Source organism: Tiliqua scincoides, chromosome 6 (genome assembly GCF_035046505.1).
Source record: "Tiliqua scincoides isolate rTilSci1 chromosome 6, rTilSci1.hap2, whole genome shotgun sequence".
Classification (NCBI taxonomy): domain Eukaryota; kingdom Metazoa; phylum Chordata; class Lepidosauria; order Squamata; family Scincidae; genus Tiliqua; species Tiliqua scincoides.
Window position 1 is genome coordinate 46,440,534 of NC_089826.1, and position 21,862 is coordinate 46,462,395.

Below are 21,862 nucleotides of genomic sequence, written 5' to 3' on the forward strand. Positions count from 1 at the left end.
CATGGGTTGTGGGTGCTTGGGTGCCTCATACCATGGGGGTGCTTTTCGAAGGACTCCATTGGGGAGGCTCTGCCTCACCTGCCTCCCCACCCACTGCACATCCCTGAATGCTTGCACATCACACAGAAGGCGCGGTTCTGTTTTCGAAGGACTCGGGTGGAAAGGCTCTGCCTCACCTGCCTCCCCGTCCACTGCACATCTCCGTGCACACCTGACACAGGGTGGCGGTGCTTTTCGAACGACTCCGTTGGGGAGGCTCTGCCTCACCCACCACATATCCCTGACATTCCATGCTGTATTTCTGGATTTCGCATGATGGAGGGTGAGAGGGGGGTGCTCAGCATCTGAACATGTCCTTAATTTGAAGAGACACATTTGAGGGAGGGCCCAGTCCAGAGCCTGATCTCCCCCGCACTGACACCCTCCCTCGCCTAACTCCCCCCCCCCCGCTCCGTCCAGCTCGCTCCCGACCCCGCGCTGTGCCTTCCCATTGGGCGGCAGGGAAAAGCGCCTCCTCACTCGGAGTCCGCGGCCGGGGAGGGGCCAGCAGGAGCGGCTGAGGCCGGCCGGCCAGCCAGCCGAGCGCACGTTTCGAACAGGAGTTGGCGGGGAGAGCGTGCGGCGCGCAGAGGGGCGGCCAAGGGATGCTCTGGTCCGCTGGAGGCGCGGCGTGGAGGGTGAGTGGGGCGAGCTGGGAGCGCCCCTGTGCCCGGGGCTGGCTCTGGCTGCGTTTGCTGGGTCCAGGGGAAGCAGCCCTTCTCCCAATCCCGTGTGGGTCTACTCAGAAGTAAGCCCCATTAGACTCAATGGGGTTTACTCCTAGGTCAGTGTGGGTAGGGTGGCAGCCTCCCAGCCCAAGCCGATGCGTGTCTACTCAGAAGTAAGCCCCCTTATACTCAATAGGGTTTACTCCCAGGTAGGTGTAGATGGGATGGCAGCTCCTGGTTCTCGGGGCACATGGGGACCCTGGATAGCGCCAGGAGGGGCTCGCCACCCTGGGATGCTCCCCGCCTTGCCTTTCCTGCCCGCACTGGCACTGCCAGCTTCTGCCCACCCAACCTGGTCGGCCACCCATCTGCTTCCCTTGATGGTCTGCCCTCACCCCTTCTCGTGGAATGGTTTCCTCGGTGGGACACTGATGCCCTCCTGCAGGGATGTTCCACTTGGGGCAGGTGGGGGGAATAGAGCTGACTCCCCTCCCTCCATCCCTACCTCTGTGCACCCCAGACGGGGGGCGGTTTGCCACCTGCTGATCTGGGGTGCCCCCGCTTGCTGGTCTGAAGCCTCCACGCACTGCTGGCTGGCAGGAGTCTCTCTCTGCGTCCTCTCAGGGTAGGGATTCCAGCTCCGAGACTGGGGGGAAGGGGGAGGACGGTGCTGGACCCCCCCACCACTGGGACTCCCCCACCAATAGGAAAGGCGGGTCTCGACTGGCCATTCTCTGCTGCCTCCCCCGTCCACCCCGTGCTCGCCTCTGGTGCAGGTCCTCCCCCCTGCGGCAGAAGCCCCGGCCGGCTGCAGGACTCCTGCTGCCTGCCTGGTTCCCACGCTCCGGGACGCGCGGCTCCGGGATCAGGGCTGCAGGCACAGCACGGGCACCGGCTGCGGCAAGGGAGGTTCGTGGGAAGAGAGGAGGAGGAGGGACCGAGCCTCTTCCGTTCTGTCAGCTGCTCGTGGGAAGGTTGCAACCGGTACTTGCTGGGATTCAGGGCAGAGGGGTTGCCAACTTTTCAGGTCGCCACTGTAAGTGTGTCTGCAAGACCCTAGGAATCAGTCCAGAGAGGCTGCCAACTTTTCAGGTCGCCGCTGTAGGTGTGCCTGCAAGCCTCTGGGGTTCAGTCCAGAGGGGTTGCCAACTTTCCACTGTAGGTGTGTCTGCAAGATCCTAGGATTCAGTCCAGAGGGGTTGCCACCTTTTCAGGATGCCGCTGTAGCTGTGCCTTCCACAGACAACTTTGATGTACCTAGGAGGGAGGGGAGAGAATGTAATATTGATCCTGTTTGCATTCCACTTTTCCATCATAGTGGAACTCAGTTCAGACTTGCTGCAGTGTTAATTTAAAACCAGAGTCCTCAGTTACAAAAGCGGAAGGGGGGGTAGGGACTAAAAACAGCAGTTAAAGCCATTTCTGCCCAATGTTGCGTATACGCAACAGGGATCAAATGTGTACACCTGTGGCCTGGGCAGAAATTGATTAAAAACCACGGCACAGACAAATGTCAGGTCAAATGAGACCAGAAAGATGCAATATACATGGGTTTTGACTGTCTTTTGGAGGACGGAGTGTACCAACTTGGCTTGAAAGGGAGAGGAATTTCACAGCTTAGGGGCAACCCCCACCTTGATGCCTTGAAAAGCTTCACTTGCTGATGTTTGTGTTATCCAGATGCTGGGAAAGGCAGAAGAGGTTAGTTTACTTCTGGGTAGTTGGCAACCCTAGCTGTGTATGTTCTGCCTCCCACCCCCATAACTGAAGGAGGTACAACAGGAGTTCACCTATCTGAAATCCCTACCTAATTTCATCACCACACTGTAGCTTCCTTCTACTGGGCATATCTTAGTGTGAAAACTAATTTCAGACAGTACTTTTAATATATACTTTCAAATGTTCTATAAAGAAATGTGTTGATTTTATTAGAAGACTTGAAATATAGTATTGTAATAGTCCATTGTGGGGTGGAGGGAGGGGGAAACAGGCTGTTTTCAGATGAGATTTCTTATCCTTTACAAACGCATATGCCCTGGCCTCAGCTATATTGTTTCCAATACTTAGAAAATAGTTCTTATTTATAAAACCCAACCTGACTAATATGGGTGTTGTGAACTTGTTTAACTATTGCATATTATGCCCTTTGGAAACATCCTGTCAGTTGAAGGCAAACTTAAATAGTGAGTTATAGCATTATCAGGGAAAGATTGTCAGTTGATCATTGAGGCATCCTCAAATTGTTGGATTCGGAAGCAATATTTAATGTTTCACTAAACAGCTGCTGTTGTTCTGTATCTAATTTTTGTGTTTGCCTTTTCAGACCATAGTTGGTACTGAAAAGAATTAAAAGCCGAGGACTGCTTAAAATAATGCAGTATAAAGTTCCCTTTATTTCTTAGCTGTTTTTCTGGTTTCTAATTTGGAGTGAAAAGGTACAGTTGGCATGGGATTCAACAGTCTTTTAAATTTTTAGACATTTTCTCACTATATTATTGTGTGGTTGGACTTTGGGGGCTTTTTTAAAAAAGCTAGTGATGCAAAAGTGCACCATATTGATTAAAGTATTGCCTACTAAATTAATTTTAGAAAGCTACCATTTGCAGGACTTACTGTGGATTAGAACATGGTTATGGGTTTGTTTGTTGAATGTAGGCAGACACTGGTGTATCTACGTCTGGATACTGTTCTGTGTTTGACTTATTTGCCAGCAGAAGGGAAAGGCTTCAGCCCAAACACTAAGCTGTAATAAATGCCTGGCGCACTGCGCCTGTAGCTTTACTCGGTGATTATGTTATTGTAGTGACAAATTCCAGTCGCTGTGTTTTCTGATGCAAGAAAAACAATAGAGTCTGGTAACAAAGACAGGGTGTGATCCTATTCATGCTTACTTAGAAGTGAATCCCACTGTGTTTGTTGGGATTACTCTCAGTAAGTGTGCATCGGATTACAGGCTAGCAGGTTTACTGTGGCATAAGCCTACTTTCAGCACATTCCTAGGTGTGTCTACTCAGAAGTAAGTTCCATTGTGTTAAATGGGTCTTACTCCCAGGGAATGTGTGTCTAGGAATGCAGCCTTTGTCAGATGAAGTATAAAGCTGATGCCACAATAAGGCTGCAATCCCTTTGAGAGAGCAGTGGTTCTCGCACATTTAGCACCGGGACCCACTTTTTAGAATGAGAATCTGTTAGGACCCACCGGAAGTGATCTCATGACTGTCATCAAGCAGGGAAAATTGTAACAATCCTAGGCTGCAACCCTACTCACCCAGGAGTAAGTCCCACTTACTATCATTGTTAAAAGACTATACATAGTAGCTTGTTAAAAGGGCAGCTCTGCAACATTTCCCCACGTGCAGTCACATACTTGATTGTAGCATCAAGTCTAATAGATTAAGAACAACATATTGAAATGAATGGGGACCCACTTGAAATGGGCTCGCGACCCACCTAGTGGGTCCCGACCCACAGTTTGAGAAACCCTGCCGTACAGTATTACCTGAGAGTTAGTCCCATTAAGCACAATGAAGCTTAATGCCTAGGATTAGATAATGCCTAGGATTGCACTGCCAGTTAGTTCTTGAATTGCCACCAGACTCTGTACTAGTTTTTGGTTGCTACCTAATGCACGTGTGTGATTCTAATATCCTTGGATCAAACAATGCCTTTTATCTCGAAATATCAGTACAATGTAGCAAGCAATAACATTAAATAAGGACTATTTCATAAGAAATGTTACTGTAGCAGCAGAGTACGGCTTTAATGTTTAGCTTTTCACTTGTACTACAAGTACATACTACAACAGTAGGTGTTGCTGTTAACACCTATAAATATAAATTATAGTATAATTTCAACTCTGTTCTTATTGAATGAAAATTTGCCTTCAGAATTTTGACAATTATCAAATATGTAAAATCTAATTTGTAAAATAAATTGATGGAGGGAGCAATGTCTAAAACCACTGAATAATATGTTCAGTGATATATAATTTATTGTTGGGTTTGAGGATCAGATTTAAAATAAAAATGTGAGGTCTTAAAATGAACTGTAAGAGTTAGGTGGTGTTGATTTATTTTGTACTCTGAACATTCATGCATAAGGAACTTATGGTTGCTTGGATTCTTAGAATACATTTATATCAGCAATTTAACACTGTTTTGCGAGATCAGCATGGTTAAGTGCAGCCTAATACTGTACTTTGAGTGAACATAGATTACCACCACAAACACTTGATATGAACCTTCAAGAAGATCAGATCTGGAACATTGCAAGTTTGAATACATCTGTCCTTAAAATTCATGTTCAGCTGGAGTCTGGTGTGAGTTTTGAATGTAGAATGGGCCTTTCAGTCCTTATTTACACAGAATTGGCAGCAGCAAATTTCATGTGTATTGGATTTGTCTCAGAAATATAGGAAATGTGGGGAGCATGATGAGTAAATTAAAGCAAATAGAAGCTGCCTTTCCTAGATTGGGGAAGCTACTGGATTGGTAGATTGGTAGCTACTGGAAAGTACTTTATATAATAGAGCTTGTCTTTGCTTGGAATGGCTAGGAAAATACATTTTTTTAAACTTATCAAGACAAACTGTATATATCTTACACTTTGATTTCACCTTGTTATCAGAAGGTATTTAATAAAATCTGGCCCCAGAGTACAGTGCTATGAATGCTGAAGCTGGCTTCAGGCCTCATTGTACTCTGTCAATCAAGAGAAGACAAGATTGGCTGCTGGATAAAAGACAGGATGAGATGCCCCATCAGCTGAACTGATCATTATCTCTCAATAGCAGAGCAGGCACAGAAATTCTTCCAATCTTCACACCAGGGAAGGAGAAGAAAAAGGGGTGGGTTTTTTCCTTTTCTTTTACCACAGTGACTGAATGTGTAACCAATGGTTGCACAATAAGGAAAAATAAATACTGTTGAAAAAGCATTACCATAGAATATAGTGTAGTTAAACAATTATGGGAAGTCTTTTATTTTACCCTCAGTGTTTTGTTTGTTTAATCTTTAAAATATTTATCCATTGAATCAACTATTTGGAGATCATTCATGAAGTATGACAGGCAACCAGGGCTGGAGGGGCAGGGAAGAAAATAGGAACCCAAATGTGATTACACAGTGGTTCTCAAACTTTTAGTATGGGACCCACTTTTAAGATTGAGAATCTGTCATGACCCACTGGAAGTGATGTCAGGACCCACCAGAAGTCACATCATCAAGCAGGAAAATTGTTAAAAATCCTAGGTTGCAATCCTACCCACACTTACCCAGGAGTATGTCCCATTTACTATCATTGTTAAAAGCATATACGTAGTAACCTGTTAAAAGTACACCTCTGTAATATTTCCCCAAATGCATTCACAGACCATGGTAACATCAAGTCTAATATATTAAAAATAAAATATTGAAATGAATGGCATCCTGCCTACTGGGTCCCGAGCCACAGTTTGAGAAACACTGTAACATATTCTGCTTGTCCTATAGTACTATTATTTAGTACATTGCTGCTTGATAGCAATAAATACATTAGGTTGCTTCCATTTGACTTCTCTTTTCACATAAGCCTGTCACACTCACTTTTACTCCACAGAGAAATAAAGTTATTTCTTTGGCTTTATTATGTTATATATATCTTTGCTTTAGCATCTTGATAATAACTTGGAGACGATTGCTTAAAATTTTGAGCTTAAAACATCCATCTGTACTAGTTGTACCCCACATTTTTTATAATTCAGTCCTACTGGAGACAGTAGGTTCTAGGGCCAGTTCACAAGTCCTGAGGCCACCTACAGTGGTAGGTAGACTCACACATAGGGAGATGTGGGAAAAAGCTTTTGGATTGTGCCTTTTCTTCCATAATTGCAGCATACAAGGAGCAGCGCCTGTGAGTCTGAAAAGTTATAAATACTTAAAATGCACAGCTTGGTATTTATATGTTTATATTTAAAAAGTTATATGTCACTTTTTGACCTGAGGACCCCATGCAGTGTTCAGAAGTATTAAAGGAGCATATTATTTAAAAAGAATCAAAATTAAAAAATCATAAATGCAGTAAACATTGAAACTGCACAAAAAGACAGCCACAGAGCTAGACACGTGCCAGAAAAACTGGGAAGGAGTCAAACTTTAAAAACTCAAGATGGTCTTTAAGAGTTCCCAAAAAATTAATAGGGAAGAAGCCAGATGACCTTCTGGTGGAGAGAGGTCCCCTCTATATGCATGCAGGCCCAAGGCCACATATGATGATGTCATTATGGGGGTCAGGGGAGCCCAGATTCATTTGCCACCCCACCATATGTAGAACCTATATACTGGAACAAATTATGATTGAGACTTTCCTTTCAAGTAAGTATGTTTTAGATTGCATCTCTAAAGGAGCGAGCTGATCATAACCCAATATTTATGTAATAAATCCAGTAGAATGTTCTACTAAAAAAAACAACAACTGCAGTATAATTCACTGGTAAACAAACAGATCCCATGTCTTTATAAATCAAGGGAAAGACCCATGTAGTACCTTCCTAAGGCTGCAGTCCTATAAACATCACTTGGGAATAAGTATAGCTGAGGGCAGTGGCTCATGGTTCTGGGTAGACATACATAGGATTGCACTGTTAGAGACTGTTGCTTTATAAGTATCTTTAGAGAGCTGGAGTAACTTGGGGCTACAAGATTGCTCTGAATCAGAACTTCCTCTGTGTGAATTTTGCTTCTGTCATGAACTCAGTAGGTAGGCAAAGCACTGCCCTATGGGGATAATATTTACCTTACAGAGAAGTTATATTACCTTAATGCAATTCTTACATGTGAATTGCTTTGAACACTTGGAAAGAGCTATCAAAATCCTATGTACCATATTTTTCGCTCCATAAGACGCACCTGACCATAAGACGCACCTAGTTTTTAGAGATGGAAAACAGGAAAAAAATTCTGAACCAAATAGTGTAATAAAATATTTAATAAACTATAACAGAACAACATTTGAACCATGTAAAGTGAACAGCAGTCAACAGTGGCATTAAGAACCATTATCACTGTCATTAACAAATGGAGAGACTTAAAGGTTTGAGTACTTAGTTTTCTGGAAACCCCAAGAACTCATCATCCCTAGAGTCAGAATTTATGAAGCTCACAAAAGCAGGTGCACACAAATAGGGGATCACATTATCTTTCTGCTACAATGATGTTCTACCAAATTCCAATCCACTGGGCCTCGTGCCCGCTTAAGGCTGATCAGTCCCCCTTGTGCAACTCACCAGTGCAGCAAGCAAAAGTGAGTCCAGTTCTAGTCCACAGATGCCAAGTAAATCAGTCCCATCAATCAGAGTTGCCAAATCAGAGTCCAGAGTCCAGAGCCAATAAGCCAAATTACAGTCCAAGGTCAGGTTCCAGGTAGGTTAGTCAAATCCGTCAGGGTATCCAAGTCCAGTCACAATCCACAGTCAGATTCCAAATTCAATAAACCCAGTCAGTCTCCCCTCCAACCTGCACTCCTTCAAAACCCACAAACCCTTTCTTCCTCAGGTACTCCTTATATCCCTGAGGGCCCTATTGCCTTCCAGTGGCTGCAGCTGTGCAGCACACTCTGCTGGATGCCCAGGCCTTACCCTTAAAGGGGCCACTGCTGACACCACATCTACCTCCTTGCCAGTTCTTCCGTGATTCCAATACAAATGAACAAGTGGAAAGTCCAACCACAACTTGAATTCTCAAGACACAACAAACCTCTGGATTTATGGTGATTTACCTGGGGCTTGTGCAATAAGCAAACACTGGCATTCTGACCAAGGAGACAGTTTTTTCTTTGTGATGGGGGGGAGGGGGCTTACATTCAGATGCTGGATGAGGTGAGTGAAAGCGCCCCTCCCCTGCTGTGTGAGTGTGTGTGTGGGGGGCAGAGCATCTGTGTGTGTAAGAGAAGGGGGCAGCCTGTGTGTGTGAGAGAGGGGGGAAAGTGTTTGTGTTGCAGAGAAGCTGTGATGCTGGCTTGGGGGGGGAGAGAGGCTTTCCTGGGAGTAAGCCCCCCTGACTCTAATGGGACTTACTTCAGAGTAGGCATGCACAGGATTGGGCAGCGAAACTGCCACCCCACCCACGCTTTCCTGGGAGTGAGCCCCACTGATTCTGAGACTTACTTCTGAGTAGACACGCGGGCTTGGGCTCCCTCCAGCTCTGCCACAGTCCGCGCGGGCGCTGAGGGAACGCAGGAGCCCCCCAGCCAGCTCAGCCTCTGACTGCCCGGGGAAGCTGAGCAGAGCAGAGCGGGCAGGGGGCAGGGCCGGGGCGGAGTGTTTTTTTTGTTTTTTTGTTTTGTTTTTTTGCAGTATTCGCTCCATAAGACGCATACACTCCCCCCCCCCACTTTTTGGGGTGGAAAAAGTGTGTCTTATGGAGCGAAAAATAAGGTATTCCTCTTTCATTGGTGCTTGCATGGCATTTGCTATTATGAGTGCTTCTGTGACTGCCGCATGCACACAGATGTCGCACTGGAATGGTGCTAAGAAGTTTCGTAACTTTTTTTCTTTCTCATGTAGCTATAGAGTCTTTCTCAGATATGCTTAAAGTTCATGTGAAATATATCTGTTCAGGGTGACACATCTGGAGGATTAGTTTCCTGTCAGGATGAAAATAGAATTAAAAAAAAAAAACTGTTATAGTACTGCAATAGCAGATTATTTGGAATCTTTTGTTTTAAAATCCACAAGACCTTCGTGCAATCCAGCCAAGTTCCTTTTTATGTTTATCATGGTAGAGTCATGGGGGACGACAGCTTGTGACAATGAACATGACAGAGGAAGAGAATAATGGCCGTATGCTTCCATTTGTGGAAAGCAGGGGATAGTAAGCAAATTTTAAAAAAAATTAAAGAGGTAGAAAATTAGAAAAGAAGACTTTTAAAACTGTCACATTATATGTTGTATCCTCTAGGCATTGTCTAGCTCATATTTAAAGTAGGTCAGATCCATATTAGAGGTTCTTCAGGATGATAGTTATGTTTCTGTATTTCCATGTGAGTGTATACATGCATCTCTGAGAGGATCTGAGTATCATCCTTACGACCCAACTCCAGGGTCCTGAAAGCTGTCTATAGATAGAAATTGTGTTCCTGTTTAACTGTGTTACAGCCCAATCCTAACTTGCATTGGAGCAGCAGGCCAGTGGGCCTGCACTGCATTCAGCACAAATTTGGGGCCTAAAGCAGTTCAGCCTGAGGCAAGGGGGAAAACTTTCCCTTATCCCGTGTCGTGCTGCAGCAGCCCCAATGGGTCTACTCTGATCTGTGTCAGAGTAGCTAGAGGCTGCTCCACACCACTCGGGAACAGGGTCATGATCCGGCATAACTGCCGGTTCCTGGCCCCGCCTCCCACTCCCTGTTGCCCCCGGGAATGCCTGCTGCTTGCCCACCCCGTATCCCCAAATGCCTCCCTCCTGCCTTCTTCCCCATGCCCCCCCCTCCAGACCCCTGTGTTGGCTGAGATCAGCTAACGCAAACTTACCCTGTTGGGACTGGATCTAGAGTAGGGAGGCTGACGCAACTTCTTGCACCATCCTCCCTGACTCCCAGGTCATTGTAAATCTGCTTTTCAGCATGTTTGCAACACTCCTGGCCCGGTGCAAACTGGCCCAAGTCCACCTCTGGTTTGCACCCATCATTATATTATAAGAAAAATATATTGTAAAGACGCATTTATTATGTTATAATTACAGTTTTAGTTCACCCGGTTTAATTAAAAATAAAAGAAAAAGAAGGTGTTTTAGGTTCCACTTCCTAAATGTCATAAAATGAAGAATAGGTTAGTTGTGTTTGTATATTGTCTTTTTCGTGGGTTCAAGGGGGTTAATAGCATTGTAGTGGAAATAGTGTCTTGTTAAAAGTGTTTATCTCAGTAAGTTGTTGTAGCTTTATACATCCACTGCTGTTACTGATGTTTAGGTCATTGGACACTAGTTCGTCCCACCTGGTTCACAGAGTAGGGTCTGAGACCAGTGTTCCCCTTCTCCAGCACTGTGTGTGTGCTAAAAGAAATTAGGAAGAAGACTTTTGAATTTGGGAAAGGACAAATTCCTTTTTGTGTTTGTGATGTCTGATTGACAAGAATCAGTTTTAGGAAACTTTTTTTTGTTTTGTTTTGATCATTGATAATTGTTTATATGCCAGTTCTCTTCCCCACCCCAATTTAGCTCAGCTGGCATATTTAGCTCAGCCAGGAGGCAGATCTTACAAAAATACCAACTCTCCAGTACTCTCTGCTTGGAAGGAAACCGACCATGGTCAGACTGCTGCCTGAAATGTTCTATTGCTCAGGAAACTGGGGAATGTAAAACAAATGTATATAAAATTAAAAGATAAATGCCACCCAAAAGCTTCACAATAATAGTGAGTTGTGCTCAGGTTCTTTGAAAGATAGACGTACATCAGTGGTTTCCAAAGTCCTCCTCAGAAGGAGGGTACCACTTAATTATTTGCAGGGATAGGGGATGGCAACAACATGGTCCGCAGGATCATGCTGCTGTTGGGACTGATCAGGTTTCTTTTTTTACTTCTGCAGTACTGGCCTCCTGGGAGTGTGGGTGCAGATGCAAACTGACGCCGCTGTACCTGGTTCTGACACGGGGAGCGCAGCACAACTTCTCCCTGACTCTAAAGTTGGTGCAAATGTACCGTATCCCCAGGCAAGCCTCTGTAACTGAAAAATGCGATCTGAAACCATTTCCTGTTCTGTGATCAAAAACTGGAAGTGGTTTCTGATAACTTTTTTTATACTTACAGAGGCTTGGGGAGCCTCACACCCCCAGGAAGCAAGTTAGGATTGTACGATTGTTAGTAAAATAAGAAAAAAAGAAGGTAAGTAAAAGAAATCGGGGTTCGGCTCCAGCAGCAGTGTGATCCTGGGGATTGCATTGCTGCCAGAGCAGAGTGCTTGGATAAAGAATGATATTCTGATCATAGGGTCAGTACTGTTATTCCCCAAACAATTTATTTAAAATGGAAATAGTTTAATAAATTCATTGAGCCACTTGTAAGCTTGCTTATATTTAATTATTGTAATACTGTGAGCACAGCTGGGACTGAAATCCGAAATGACTTTCAAACTGCCAGTCTTAACCAGCTAACTAATGAGAAATCCTTAGGGGACACATAATTTTTATACCATTTCCTTGGTGCTAAAGTCAGTCATCATTGAATTTTCTGAGGACTGAACCTTCTGTATGCCAATGTTCATAATTGCTTGGTTCAGAATATTAGTTTGCCTTGTTCATAATATTCAGATGTATTATGCACCAAACATAATTTCCTTGAAAAGTTCTTCTGTTGCTCAGAATAAAAGTCTTCAGGTACAGAATGTGCTTTTGAGTTTGAGTCTATTTTTGTCAAAGCCCAGGATACTAATCTCGGTGGAAACACAGCTAAGCAAACACTCTCCCCCCTCCCAAAAGGAAAAAAAAAATCCAGGAATCAGTGGATTCTCCTGAGGAATCAGGGACACTCCTGAGCCTTGGGGAAATAAGGAACTGTCCAATCCCTCAGCTGATTTGACCAGGAAATTTCCCAGTCTATAGACAGTGATTTTTCAACCTTTTTCATCTCAGGACACTCTGACAAGGCACTAAAATTTTCAAGTCACATCAGTTTTTTGACCATTAACAAGGCACACTGTGCTACTGACTGGGGGCTCAGGGACTCACATTCCCCAGTGGCCCTACTAATAAATGTCCCTCCCCAAATGTCTGCAGCACACCTGCAAACCAACTTGCAAAAGTTCACAGGTTTCAAACAGGGATCACTCCCATCTCTAACTAGAGATGCCAGGGATTCAACCTATGACCTTTTGCATGCAAAACATGTGTTCTGATTGTTGTCGGTCATTTGAATGCAGTAAAGCATTTGGGCTTAAGCAGGAACAGCTATACAAGAGTTAATGCATGCACTGAATCTGTAAAACATGGTTTGCCTGGAGGCCTAGACAAAGCAAATAGGAATCAAATGATCTCTTTCCAAGCCAAAGGCTTCCATTGACTAGAGAAGATTAATATAGTTAATATTATGCCCTTTGGGAGGGAAAAGAGTGGCTGTAACTGTATTTCTTTCAGCATCAATCCATCTAGTACAATGCAGTCCAATTTGGTAAGATCTTTTTTACAAGCTTTGTATGGAAATATTTTGTAATGTGAAAGCCCAATTATAGATTTAAATATGATAGATGAACAGGTCTGAACCATTCCTGAGGTCATTTGAGGCTGCTGCTTCTAGTGGCAAGTAGTACCAACTTCTGCCTGCCTGCCCTTCACCAATCTCTTTCTCTTCCTCCCTAACTTCAAAGGAAGTTGAAGAGGAAGTGTAGAGGAGCCCTATCGGAAGTGAACAGAAAGAGGAGAGCATAATGTTTCCTACTGCCTCTTCCGCTTCATTCTCTTCTTCCTTTTTCCGATTCAGAGAATGGAAGGAGAAGCAGTGGAGGCAACTGGTGTTTTGCCAGATAAAGCAGTGCCCTGATAGGACAGGGCACTGCCCCAAGGGGAAGGCAATGTTTGGAGCTCCAAGTACTAGAAGGGCTTGGATCAGTTCTGTAAGGCAGCAGTTTTCAAACTCTCAGGGCGTCTGAAACTCTCAGGGAGAGTTTGAGCCGCTCTAAGTTCTTGCGGGGGCAGGGGGAAGCAGCGGGGGTGGGGGGAAGGCAGCGGTGCGATCCCCAGGATCGCGCTGCTCAGGGGGGCTGCAGGGGCTTGGGTCCACTTACCCGAGCTTCCTGCAGCCTCCCAGGGGTGGGGGGAGCCCTGTGCAACCTTCTGCAGGGCTCACCACAGCTTCAGAAATGAAAGTGGAGCGATGGCATTTCTTTGCATTTCTATAGGAACTACAGGTATAACATTTTAGGTATAACATTTTAGGGATAACCATGAATTTTTCACTCATGGTTTTATCTCAGTGCGATGATAAAGACCCTTTAAATGAAAGAAAAAACATCCTTTTACTCAGCCTCACTTACCATTGTAATGCAGGAGGGTGGCAGCAGGCGATCAATCAGTCAATCTCCAGGGGTTTTGAATAGCTTAGTTTCAGTTCACTCTGAGGCACGCAACCTCTCCCTTCCCCCTAGAGAGCAGAAAAGAATGCAAAGCAGAAGTGATTACCTCCTCCGCTTTGCATTCTTTCATGTACTCCAGGGGAAAGGGAGGGGTTGCTTGCCTCTGAGTGAACTGAAACTAATCTCTTGCTTGATTGATTGCCTGCCTGCTGCTGCTCTCCCACATTACAATGGTAAGCGAGGATATTTGAGGAAAGGGAGCTTGGTTTTTCTGATCTGATTTCATTTAATACAATTTTCAGCATCTGCGGGCGTTCTGGGAACAGAACCCCAATGAATGCCAAGACACAACCTGTAGTTGGAACCTGTAGTATATGAAGGATGTACATGGAGCAAAAAATAGAAGGAAATGATAAAATGAGTACTGTACATAAACTATTCATTGTGAGCAATTAATGTTTTGTATATAAGGTATTTGAAAATTTTAATAACTGTAATTAGCCCCCCCATCCACGGTCTGTTTTTGATCAAAGTGGACTGAATGGAGTGATGGATGAGTGAGTTTTACAAAGCAACCTACATTATAATAGAAGAATTATAGTGAAGAAAATACAGGGAATTCTTATTAGATTCTAATCCTGTAACTAAATGAGTTGTTTTTATTTTTATATTTGAAAAGCAATAAATAGGAGCTATAAATGAAATCCTATATGCATTTAGTATAAATTGGAGAACTGATGTTTATGGTTTTTTCTTCTCTCGCTCTCTCTCAGGATATAGCAGTTTTTTAGATGGTAAGGGATTTATCTTAATCCTGTAAATCTGCTTTTCTGCACAAACATTAACCAAAGCTAAAGCTGCATTTTGTGCCTGACAAGGGCTACATGACTTCTACAGTACTAATGAGACAAAATTGCCCATAAAAAGCAGCCTTGCACTCTCAGATATTTGATCCATCTAGCCCAGTATTATGTACTCTGACTGGCAATGGCTGTTCACTATGTCACCCCTGGCATACAAGCTGGAGATGGTGAGATTCAAACCTGAAGTCTTGTGCATGCACAGCTTATGGTCTACCATAAAACTATAGCCCCTCTCCAGAATTCACCTAGAGCAGTTCTGCTACATGTGTGCTGCCAGGAGTGGAACACACTCATTCTCTGTGGAGCACTGCAAACTAAGGCTGACCAGTGTACTGAAATAATGGTTGTATTATTTGCTCTACAATAATGGTTGTATTATCTGCTCTTTGTAAAGTATAATGTAGTGATATTGTACCAGATCATTGTGCTTGATCCTATTTAATGCCTTTCCTATTTAATGCCTATTTAATGCCTTGATCCTTGTGTGACACCTTCTAGTGGTGGATTGTTTTCTTAATCTAAACTGCCTTTCAAAGCTATAGTTGGCCCTTAAGGTCCACTGCAGGATTAACCTCTCTTCCCCAGCACCACTTGCTCTGAGCCAGTTCAGAACTCACAAGGGTTTTCATGACCTGCTGCAAGAGCTCAACACATCATCCCCATGATGAACCTCTTCTCGTACCAGACCGTACCGAATAACAACATCATAAGAACAACCTAAATGCAGTGCCATCACTAGGGTTGGTGTCATCCCCCATTAACTTTATTTTAATAAACAGTTGTACGTCTCTTACTGACAGGGATGCAGACTGGCACCCCTGTCACGAATTGTTGCTTGACGTTATGCAAAGCCTCTGAAGACGAGGGGAGCTGTTCTCCCGTTGCCTCCAGAGGCTTTTCTGAGCCTCACAGAGGTTCAGAATGCCCATTTTGGATGAAAATACGTGACTTCTGGTTTCCTGGGAAACTGAAAGTCATGTATTTTTGACCGAAACGGCCAGTCTGAGCCTTTACAAGGCTCAGAAAAGCCTCTGGAGGCAAGGGGAGTGTGGCTCCCCTTGGCTTCAGAGGCTGGGGTGGGGGGTGAACATGGACCAGCTGCGGCCATCACATTTGCGGGTTGTCACTGATTGGACCATCACTAAGCGACACTTGCCTGTATAACAGTACAGGCCACCCAACAAATCAGTAACTAACAAAAAAAAATCAGTGGCCAACTTAATGACACTCATTCAACTGAATAAGAGTTCTAGTATTAGCTCTGATGCCTGGAAATGAGATGACTCATACTAACACCTTATTGGTTCCCTGCTGTGCCATAGTAACACCTAATTGACTTTATGGTCTGCACCCCCTGGTGACACCACTGCAGAGCTCTCCATCATTGCTTTGAACTAAATATGAAAATGCCAGGTGATCTAATCACAGATGTCTTGAATCTTTTCATTTCTTTAGTTAATTAGACATTCTGTTTTCACCAGTAAGTCATGATTTGTCTATTCATATTACAATAATTTCAGGTCTCATGATGTTAGTTGACAAAAACTATTATGAATACCACAAACTTTCTTATCTGGCAAGACTCAGCTGTTAAATGAGGAAGACTTTAAAAAATGGCATGTGCACATTTTTATTGTATAGTAATTTTTTTTGGGTATAGTCTGTTTTTCTTTTAAGTATATCACATACTGTACATACAGTATTAAAGGGCAAATGTGCTAAGCAAATATCTTGTCTATGTTTACGCATGTGTTTGTGTTTATAAAATGTATTATCATTTGTTTTCAAGTGTATAGGTGGGACCTCTGTATCCACTGATTTGACTGACCACTGATAGTGAGGTCCACCTTTAAATACCTTGTACAAAGAAAAAAGCACCAAAATCCAACTTTCCATCTTTGTGCTGTTAAAATTTTTTTTAATTTCATTCCAATAGATTCCATTATTCACCCCATCTTGTGTCTGAATGCGGTATGGCGTCTATATCAATGCATTCTGGGGCAACAACAGAGGAACAAGAAACATAGAAGTCGGTTATTATTATTAATTATTATTAACAGTATTTATATACTGCTTTTCAGCGGAAAGTTCACAAAGCGGTTTACAGAGAAAATAAAACAAAAAACTAATGGCTCCCTGTCCCAAAAGGGCTCACAATCTGAAAAGATGCAACACCAGAAGACAGCCACTAGAAAAGATACTACTGGGGTGAGGAGGGCTAGTTACTCTCCTCCTGCTAAATAAAAGAAGAACATCCACTTTAAGAAGTGCTTCTTACCCAGTCAGCAACAGTTTAAAGCTTTTTTTAAAGCTATTTTTCCACTGATTTGGTATCCACTGATTTTTTTAAATCCACTGTGGGTTCTGGAATGGAATGCTAATAGATTATGAGGCCTGACCTGTTTCTGGATAGACAATAGAAAACATTTGCAATCCTAAATGAAATATTAACAGCCCCTTTTGGATCCCAAACACTAGATTGGGTATTTTGTCTTTTAGTGACAGTGTTGTGCTACTTTGGAATTTGTTCCCCTTGTCAGTTTGATGCATTGCTAGCTATGTAGGGTTTAATTCCCTGCTGTAAACATGGTTTAAAAAGCCTGTGCCTTGTCTGGGTAAGGGCTAATGCTTTGAACAGTTTGTAGTTATACTGTTTTTGTGAAGCACTGACTTCTCAATTGCCCCCAGGACATTGCCTGGAAAATTGGATGCTGTATTTCAGTCAAAATTCTCTCATAGAAAATAAGTATTTAAACCCCATCAAGTTCTGGCTTAAACTAAACAATAAACATCAAGGCTCAGACGGGCTCCACCAGGGTATATCATTCTGTCTCTTCCCACTCCTTTTCCAGTTTGTGCTCCTGTCCAGGAAAAAGTCCAAAACACAGAAGCAATAAATACCAAGAGCCAAGAATTACTAGACATGTCAAAAGTCCAGTGCTATTTTTGTTCCAATCTGATTCTGACAGAGAGATTGTGGTTTGCAGAAGATGGGATGCATTCTTCCAATACTCAGAAAAGTAAGCAAAAGCAAGGAAGAGGAAGCTGTGGGGTGCATCTCTCCTGTGCTTTGGTGCTTCCTCTTCCCATTGGTTGATACATAGAAGCTGCTACCACTCAATGTAGATAGTAATGACCAATTGTCTGACTTGGTGTAATGTGACTTCCTATGAGGTGAAAGCAGTGTGTTTTACACCATTTACATGTGCGATGTAATACACCATGCATTACAATTACAATGGCAGGCAGCTGCCACTAAATTACTTTAGGACCAATCCTGTTTGATCTGAGTGCTGGTGCTGGGTGTTGTAAACGTGCCATAAAGCACGTTTACATCACCCTTGGAGGAACGCTGGCACTGAAGGATGCTGCCCAGAGGAAGGTATGTACTCCGGGCCGTGGTGTAGGATTTCGGGGCAGGGTGGAAGAACTGCCCTGGGAGGGGTGTGGGACCAGCAGAACCCTGCTCTACTGGATCCTAATTGCTGCATCAGGCAGCAAAGCCCAATACGGAGGTTCTCTCATCTGCACCAGCAAAATAGCTGGTGCTTATTTGAGAAGTTCCATTGTAGAGTCTGGGGCCTTCCTTGATGGAAAGGGACAAGGAGAACTCTGGATGACCGACTCCAGCAGCTTCCTAGTGCCCGCAGGATACAGCAGACACCATTTTGGCGCAGCTGTTTCTCCAGGCGCTGGGAAGCTTGGGATTGTGCTGCCTGGCTTCTGCTGGCTTGGACTATAGTAAGAATCATTATGAATCTTTTGCCCTGGAAAGTGTAGTGTTTTATTTTCATTTATAAAAGTTAATAGTTTTCTGCAAAAATAGTAAAAAAAAACCCATATTTTTTTACATATAATTTTACACACACACATATGCACAAGATAAATTTGAATAATTGTGTAGGTTGGAGAGCTCGTTTAGGCACGACAGTTCCAAAACTGTTTGTTTCCTGTGGGCATTTACACCATTTACATGTGTAAATGTACCTCGCCCTCAAAGACTTACTTAGGGAGTAATGCTCCTTAAAAGTTTGAGAGCCAATGGCCTAAAGGTTATAAAACTTGCAGTAACAGTTTTTAAAAAGACTTTCTTATATGTCTAAGGGCGCAATCCAGAAGCACCCTTGGGCCGGCGTAACTCCTTGGGAGTTGCCAAGGCCGGTGTGCAGAGGCGTGCCGGCCTGACCCCTCCCCTTTGGCCCCTCCCCTTCCCTCACAGGGATGGTACAAAAAGGGCCTGTCTCTGGGACTGCCCTCCCCTGGGATTACCAGCACTCCTCCCCTTCCTCTCTCTGTTTCCCCCCCACCTCCTCTCACCTGGAGCTGCCAGGGTTGTTCCTGAGAGGGCTGGGAAGGCTGCCGCCTCTGCTCTGGCCTCTGCCTTTGGGAGTTGGGCTGGCCCTGCCCATCTGGGTCCTGTAGCTCTGCAGATGATGTCAGGAGGTCCAGTTGTGCCCCCCCCCGACGTCATAGCCAGGTGCCCTGCTCGGCAAGGCAGGTCCTGACTGGCTGGGCGAAGGAGTGCTCCCCTTCTCCCCCGAGGTGGGGGAGGGGTGGTTGCTCAGCAACCGAGCAGCCTGCGTCCTGTCTTCCCCCTCCCTCCTCCAAGGCAGAGGGAGAAGCGGGGGGTTCAGCGTGCTGTGTTCCTCTGCTGCGCTTTGCCACCTACAGGAGTGCCCAGGCAGCCTATGGGGAGGTGGCCCTATGTTCCACCGGCTTCCTCCCTGATCCTCTGGCCCAGAAGCCTCCTCCCTGGGTAAGTTGGGGACTTGTGGGAGGAGGGGAACCCCAACAAATATCATCTAAGTAATGTGAAGAATGCTACTTGCTTGCTAATTTCCCACCTGCTTCTGAATTCCCCCCTGTGACATTTTTATTCAGGCTGGCGTGTAGGGAATTTTGAAGTTAATTTTACCTCCATCACCTCCTACCATATGTTCTCATAATGCTGTCTTTCTTGACCAGTAGTCTTGCTTGCTGATGTCAGCTGCCAAGAACTTTGCTTTCGTAAGCTAAACAAAAAGCAGTATATATACAGTAACAAGGGATGCAAAAGTTGCTAACAATCCATCTTGAAACAGAGACGGTAAAGGCTGAGATTTTCCTCAAGGGAAATCCCGTGTTTTGTCTTGCAATTTTTATTACCATAGGGGGCAGTCCATAGCCAGTTGAAGTCAGTGGCATATCGGCCATTTATTGTAATAGCCATTGTCCCATAATTGGGTGCAGAGGAGCCAGGAGACCTTTCTTGTTCGCATATCTTAAAAGAAATCTGGCTTCACCACGATTCTTGTCATACTTGTTGCCCAGATATAGTTAACCAGATTAATTCTGCCTCATTGTCACAAGAATATCTCCCAGTTACTTGGCAACTAACAGTAGCCCTTTGAGAACCCTTTGAGGTAATAGTTACAGTGTATTCTACGAGAGAACCTCATTTTCTCATCCAAAGAGCAGATGTGTTTCTGAGCTGCATAAGAAACATAAATTGGGTTTGGTGGGAGGACTCTTATCCCTTTCCAACTAGCAAGGTATTCATAAGAACATAGGAAATTGCCCTGTCCTGGGTCAGGCTAGTGGGTCATCTGAATACTGTTGTTGTTGTTGTTGTTCAGTATTGTTGACACTGGCTAGTAGCACCTCTGCAGAATTTCAGGCAGGAATTTTGCAATGCCCTACCTGTATACAGGTATGCCTTACCTGCATACAAAGCACATGGTCTGCTGCTGAGCTACAGCCCCTCCCTCCTATGCACGAGAAGAGCCCTGATGTATCAGACTCAAGATTAATCTAGTTCAGCATCCTTTTTCCCAGTGGCCAGCCAGATGCTTCTGGAAAGCTCATAAACAACCATAAAGGTGACAACCCTTTCCTGCTATTGCGTCCTTGCAGCTGGTATAATGGAGGCCTGCCACCTCTTGGATAGCCATCATGCTTACTTGCATAGCCGTCATGATTAGCAACCATTGACCAAAATCTTCTGCATTTGTCTTATCCCACTTTAATCTTTCTGGAATGTTGAGTGGGGAAGCTCTTATCTTAGTGGAGAGTACAGAGCAAAATACCTTTATAGCCATGTTTCTGTTAGTGTGTACACTAAATTAAGGTCTACTGTTTATCTGAGATCTTCTTGGTTTATTTGTCTTAAGGCCCAATTCTATCAAATTTTCCAGCACTGATGCAACTGTGCCAACTGGGTGTGCATTGCATCCTGAGATGGGGGGCAGTCACGGGCCTCCTCAAGGAAAGGGAACATTGATTCCCTTACCCTGAAGTTGCATTGTGTCTGTATCAGTGCTGGAAAGTTGGATAGGATTGGGCCCTTAGTGTACGTGCAGGTAATGTTGAGTGTTGAATCAAAATGAGAGGAAAAATCCCTGTTCAGTAAAGTATCAGTTGATAAAGCATTAATGTATTTGATACACACTGTTTGCAGTATGTTGGGTTTTGACCTTAATTGAACTCATGCATGGCATCATCCCTACCCCTCCTGAATTGATCTTGCACATGGCAATGAGCTCATGCAGAAATGTGTGCTCCATTTTCTCTCCTGGTGTGTGAAGTGAGACAAATGTGTTCACCTAATTTAAGCACGGTATTTGTCAGTTTGTGTATACTGAGTGCCTTGTGCAATTCTGTTTGTTTATATGTATTCTCGGTAAGAGTAGAGTTTTCTCTAAAAGGTTTAGCTGTGCTTTTGCTTTGTTAATACCAGTACCAGATTAGCTGGAAGAAGAAGGGGTGATGTACTTGACTAACCACCCTGGCTTCTTCTGCAAAATAAACACCAGTTGTATATTCAGGCCTGTATCATGCATATTCTAATTGAAGATAGAGAAAACTTGATAGAAAATGGAGGACAACCCATACATGCCAATGGCCAGATGCCCGCATCCGAAACTTCTTTTATAGTTTGGGAAATTAATAAAGTTGAGTAGAACTTTCCTTGCAATGATGTGTTGACACTGGTGTATAGTTAAGAATCTAGCAAGAATTCAGTACTGGGGCCTTGATTTTGTTTTAAGAGTTTGAGACCGTCACAGGTGATACAAGATGATGGCAAAAGCAGGACACAAAAACATCAGATGATAGTGTATTTTGTATTATATGTTAGTCTGACCTGCTACCAAAACATGTCAGAGTATGGTGTTATCTTGTGAACATTGTTTTACAGGCAGTAGAAGACTAAACATTAGTCATATTGATGAAAACAAGGGCTTATTTTCATTGTCAATCTGATGACTTTCCAAAGTTATTTT

General features: G+C 44.0%; 1 protein-coding gene across 1 annotated transcript in view; it reads left to right on the forward strand.

Annotated features, from left to right (window-relative positions):
• Positions 1-604: 604 nt before the first annotated feature.
• GUCY1A1 (guanylate cyclase 1 soluble subunit alpha 1) overlaps positions 605-21,862 on the forward strand; it is a 46,171-nt gene continuing 24,913 nt past the window's right edge. Inside the window, exon 1 of the mRNA XM_066632603.1 lies at positions 605-677. The gene's annotated coding sequence lies outside the window, so the exon portion shown is untranslated. The remainder of the gene's footprint in view (positions 678-21,862) is intronic.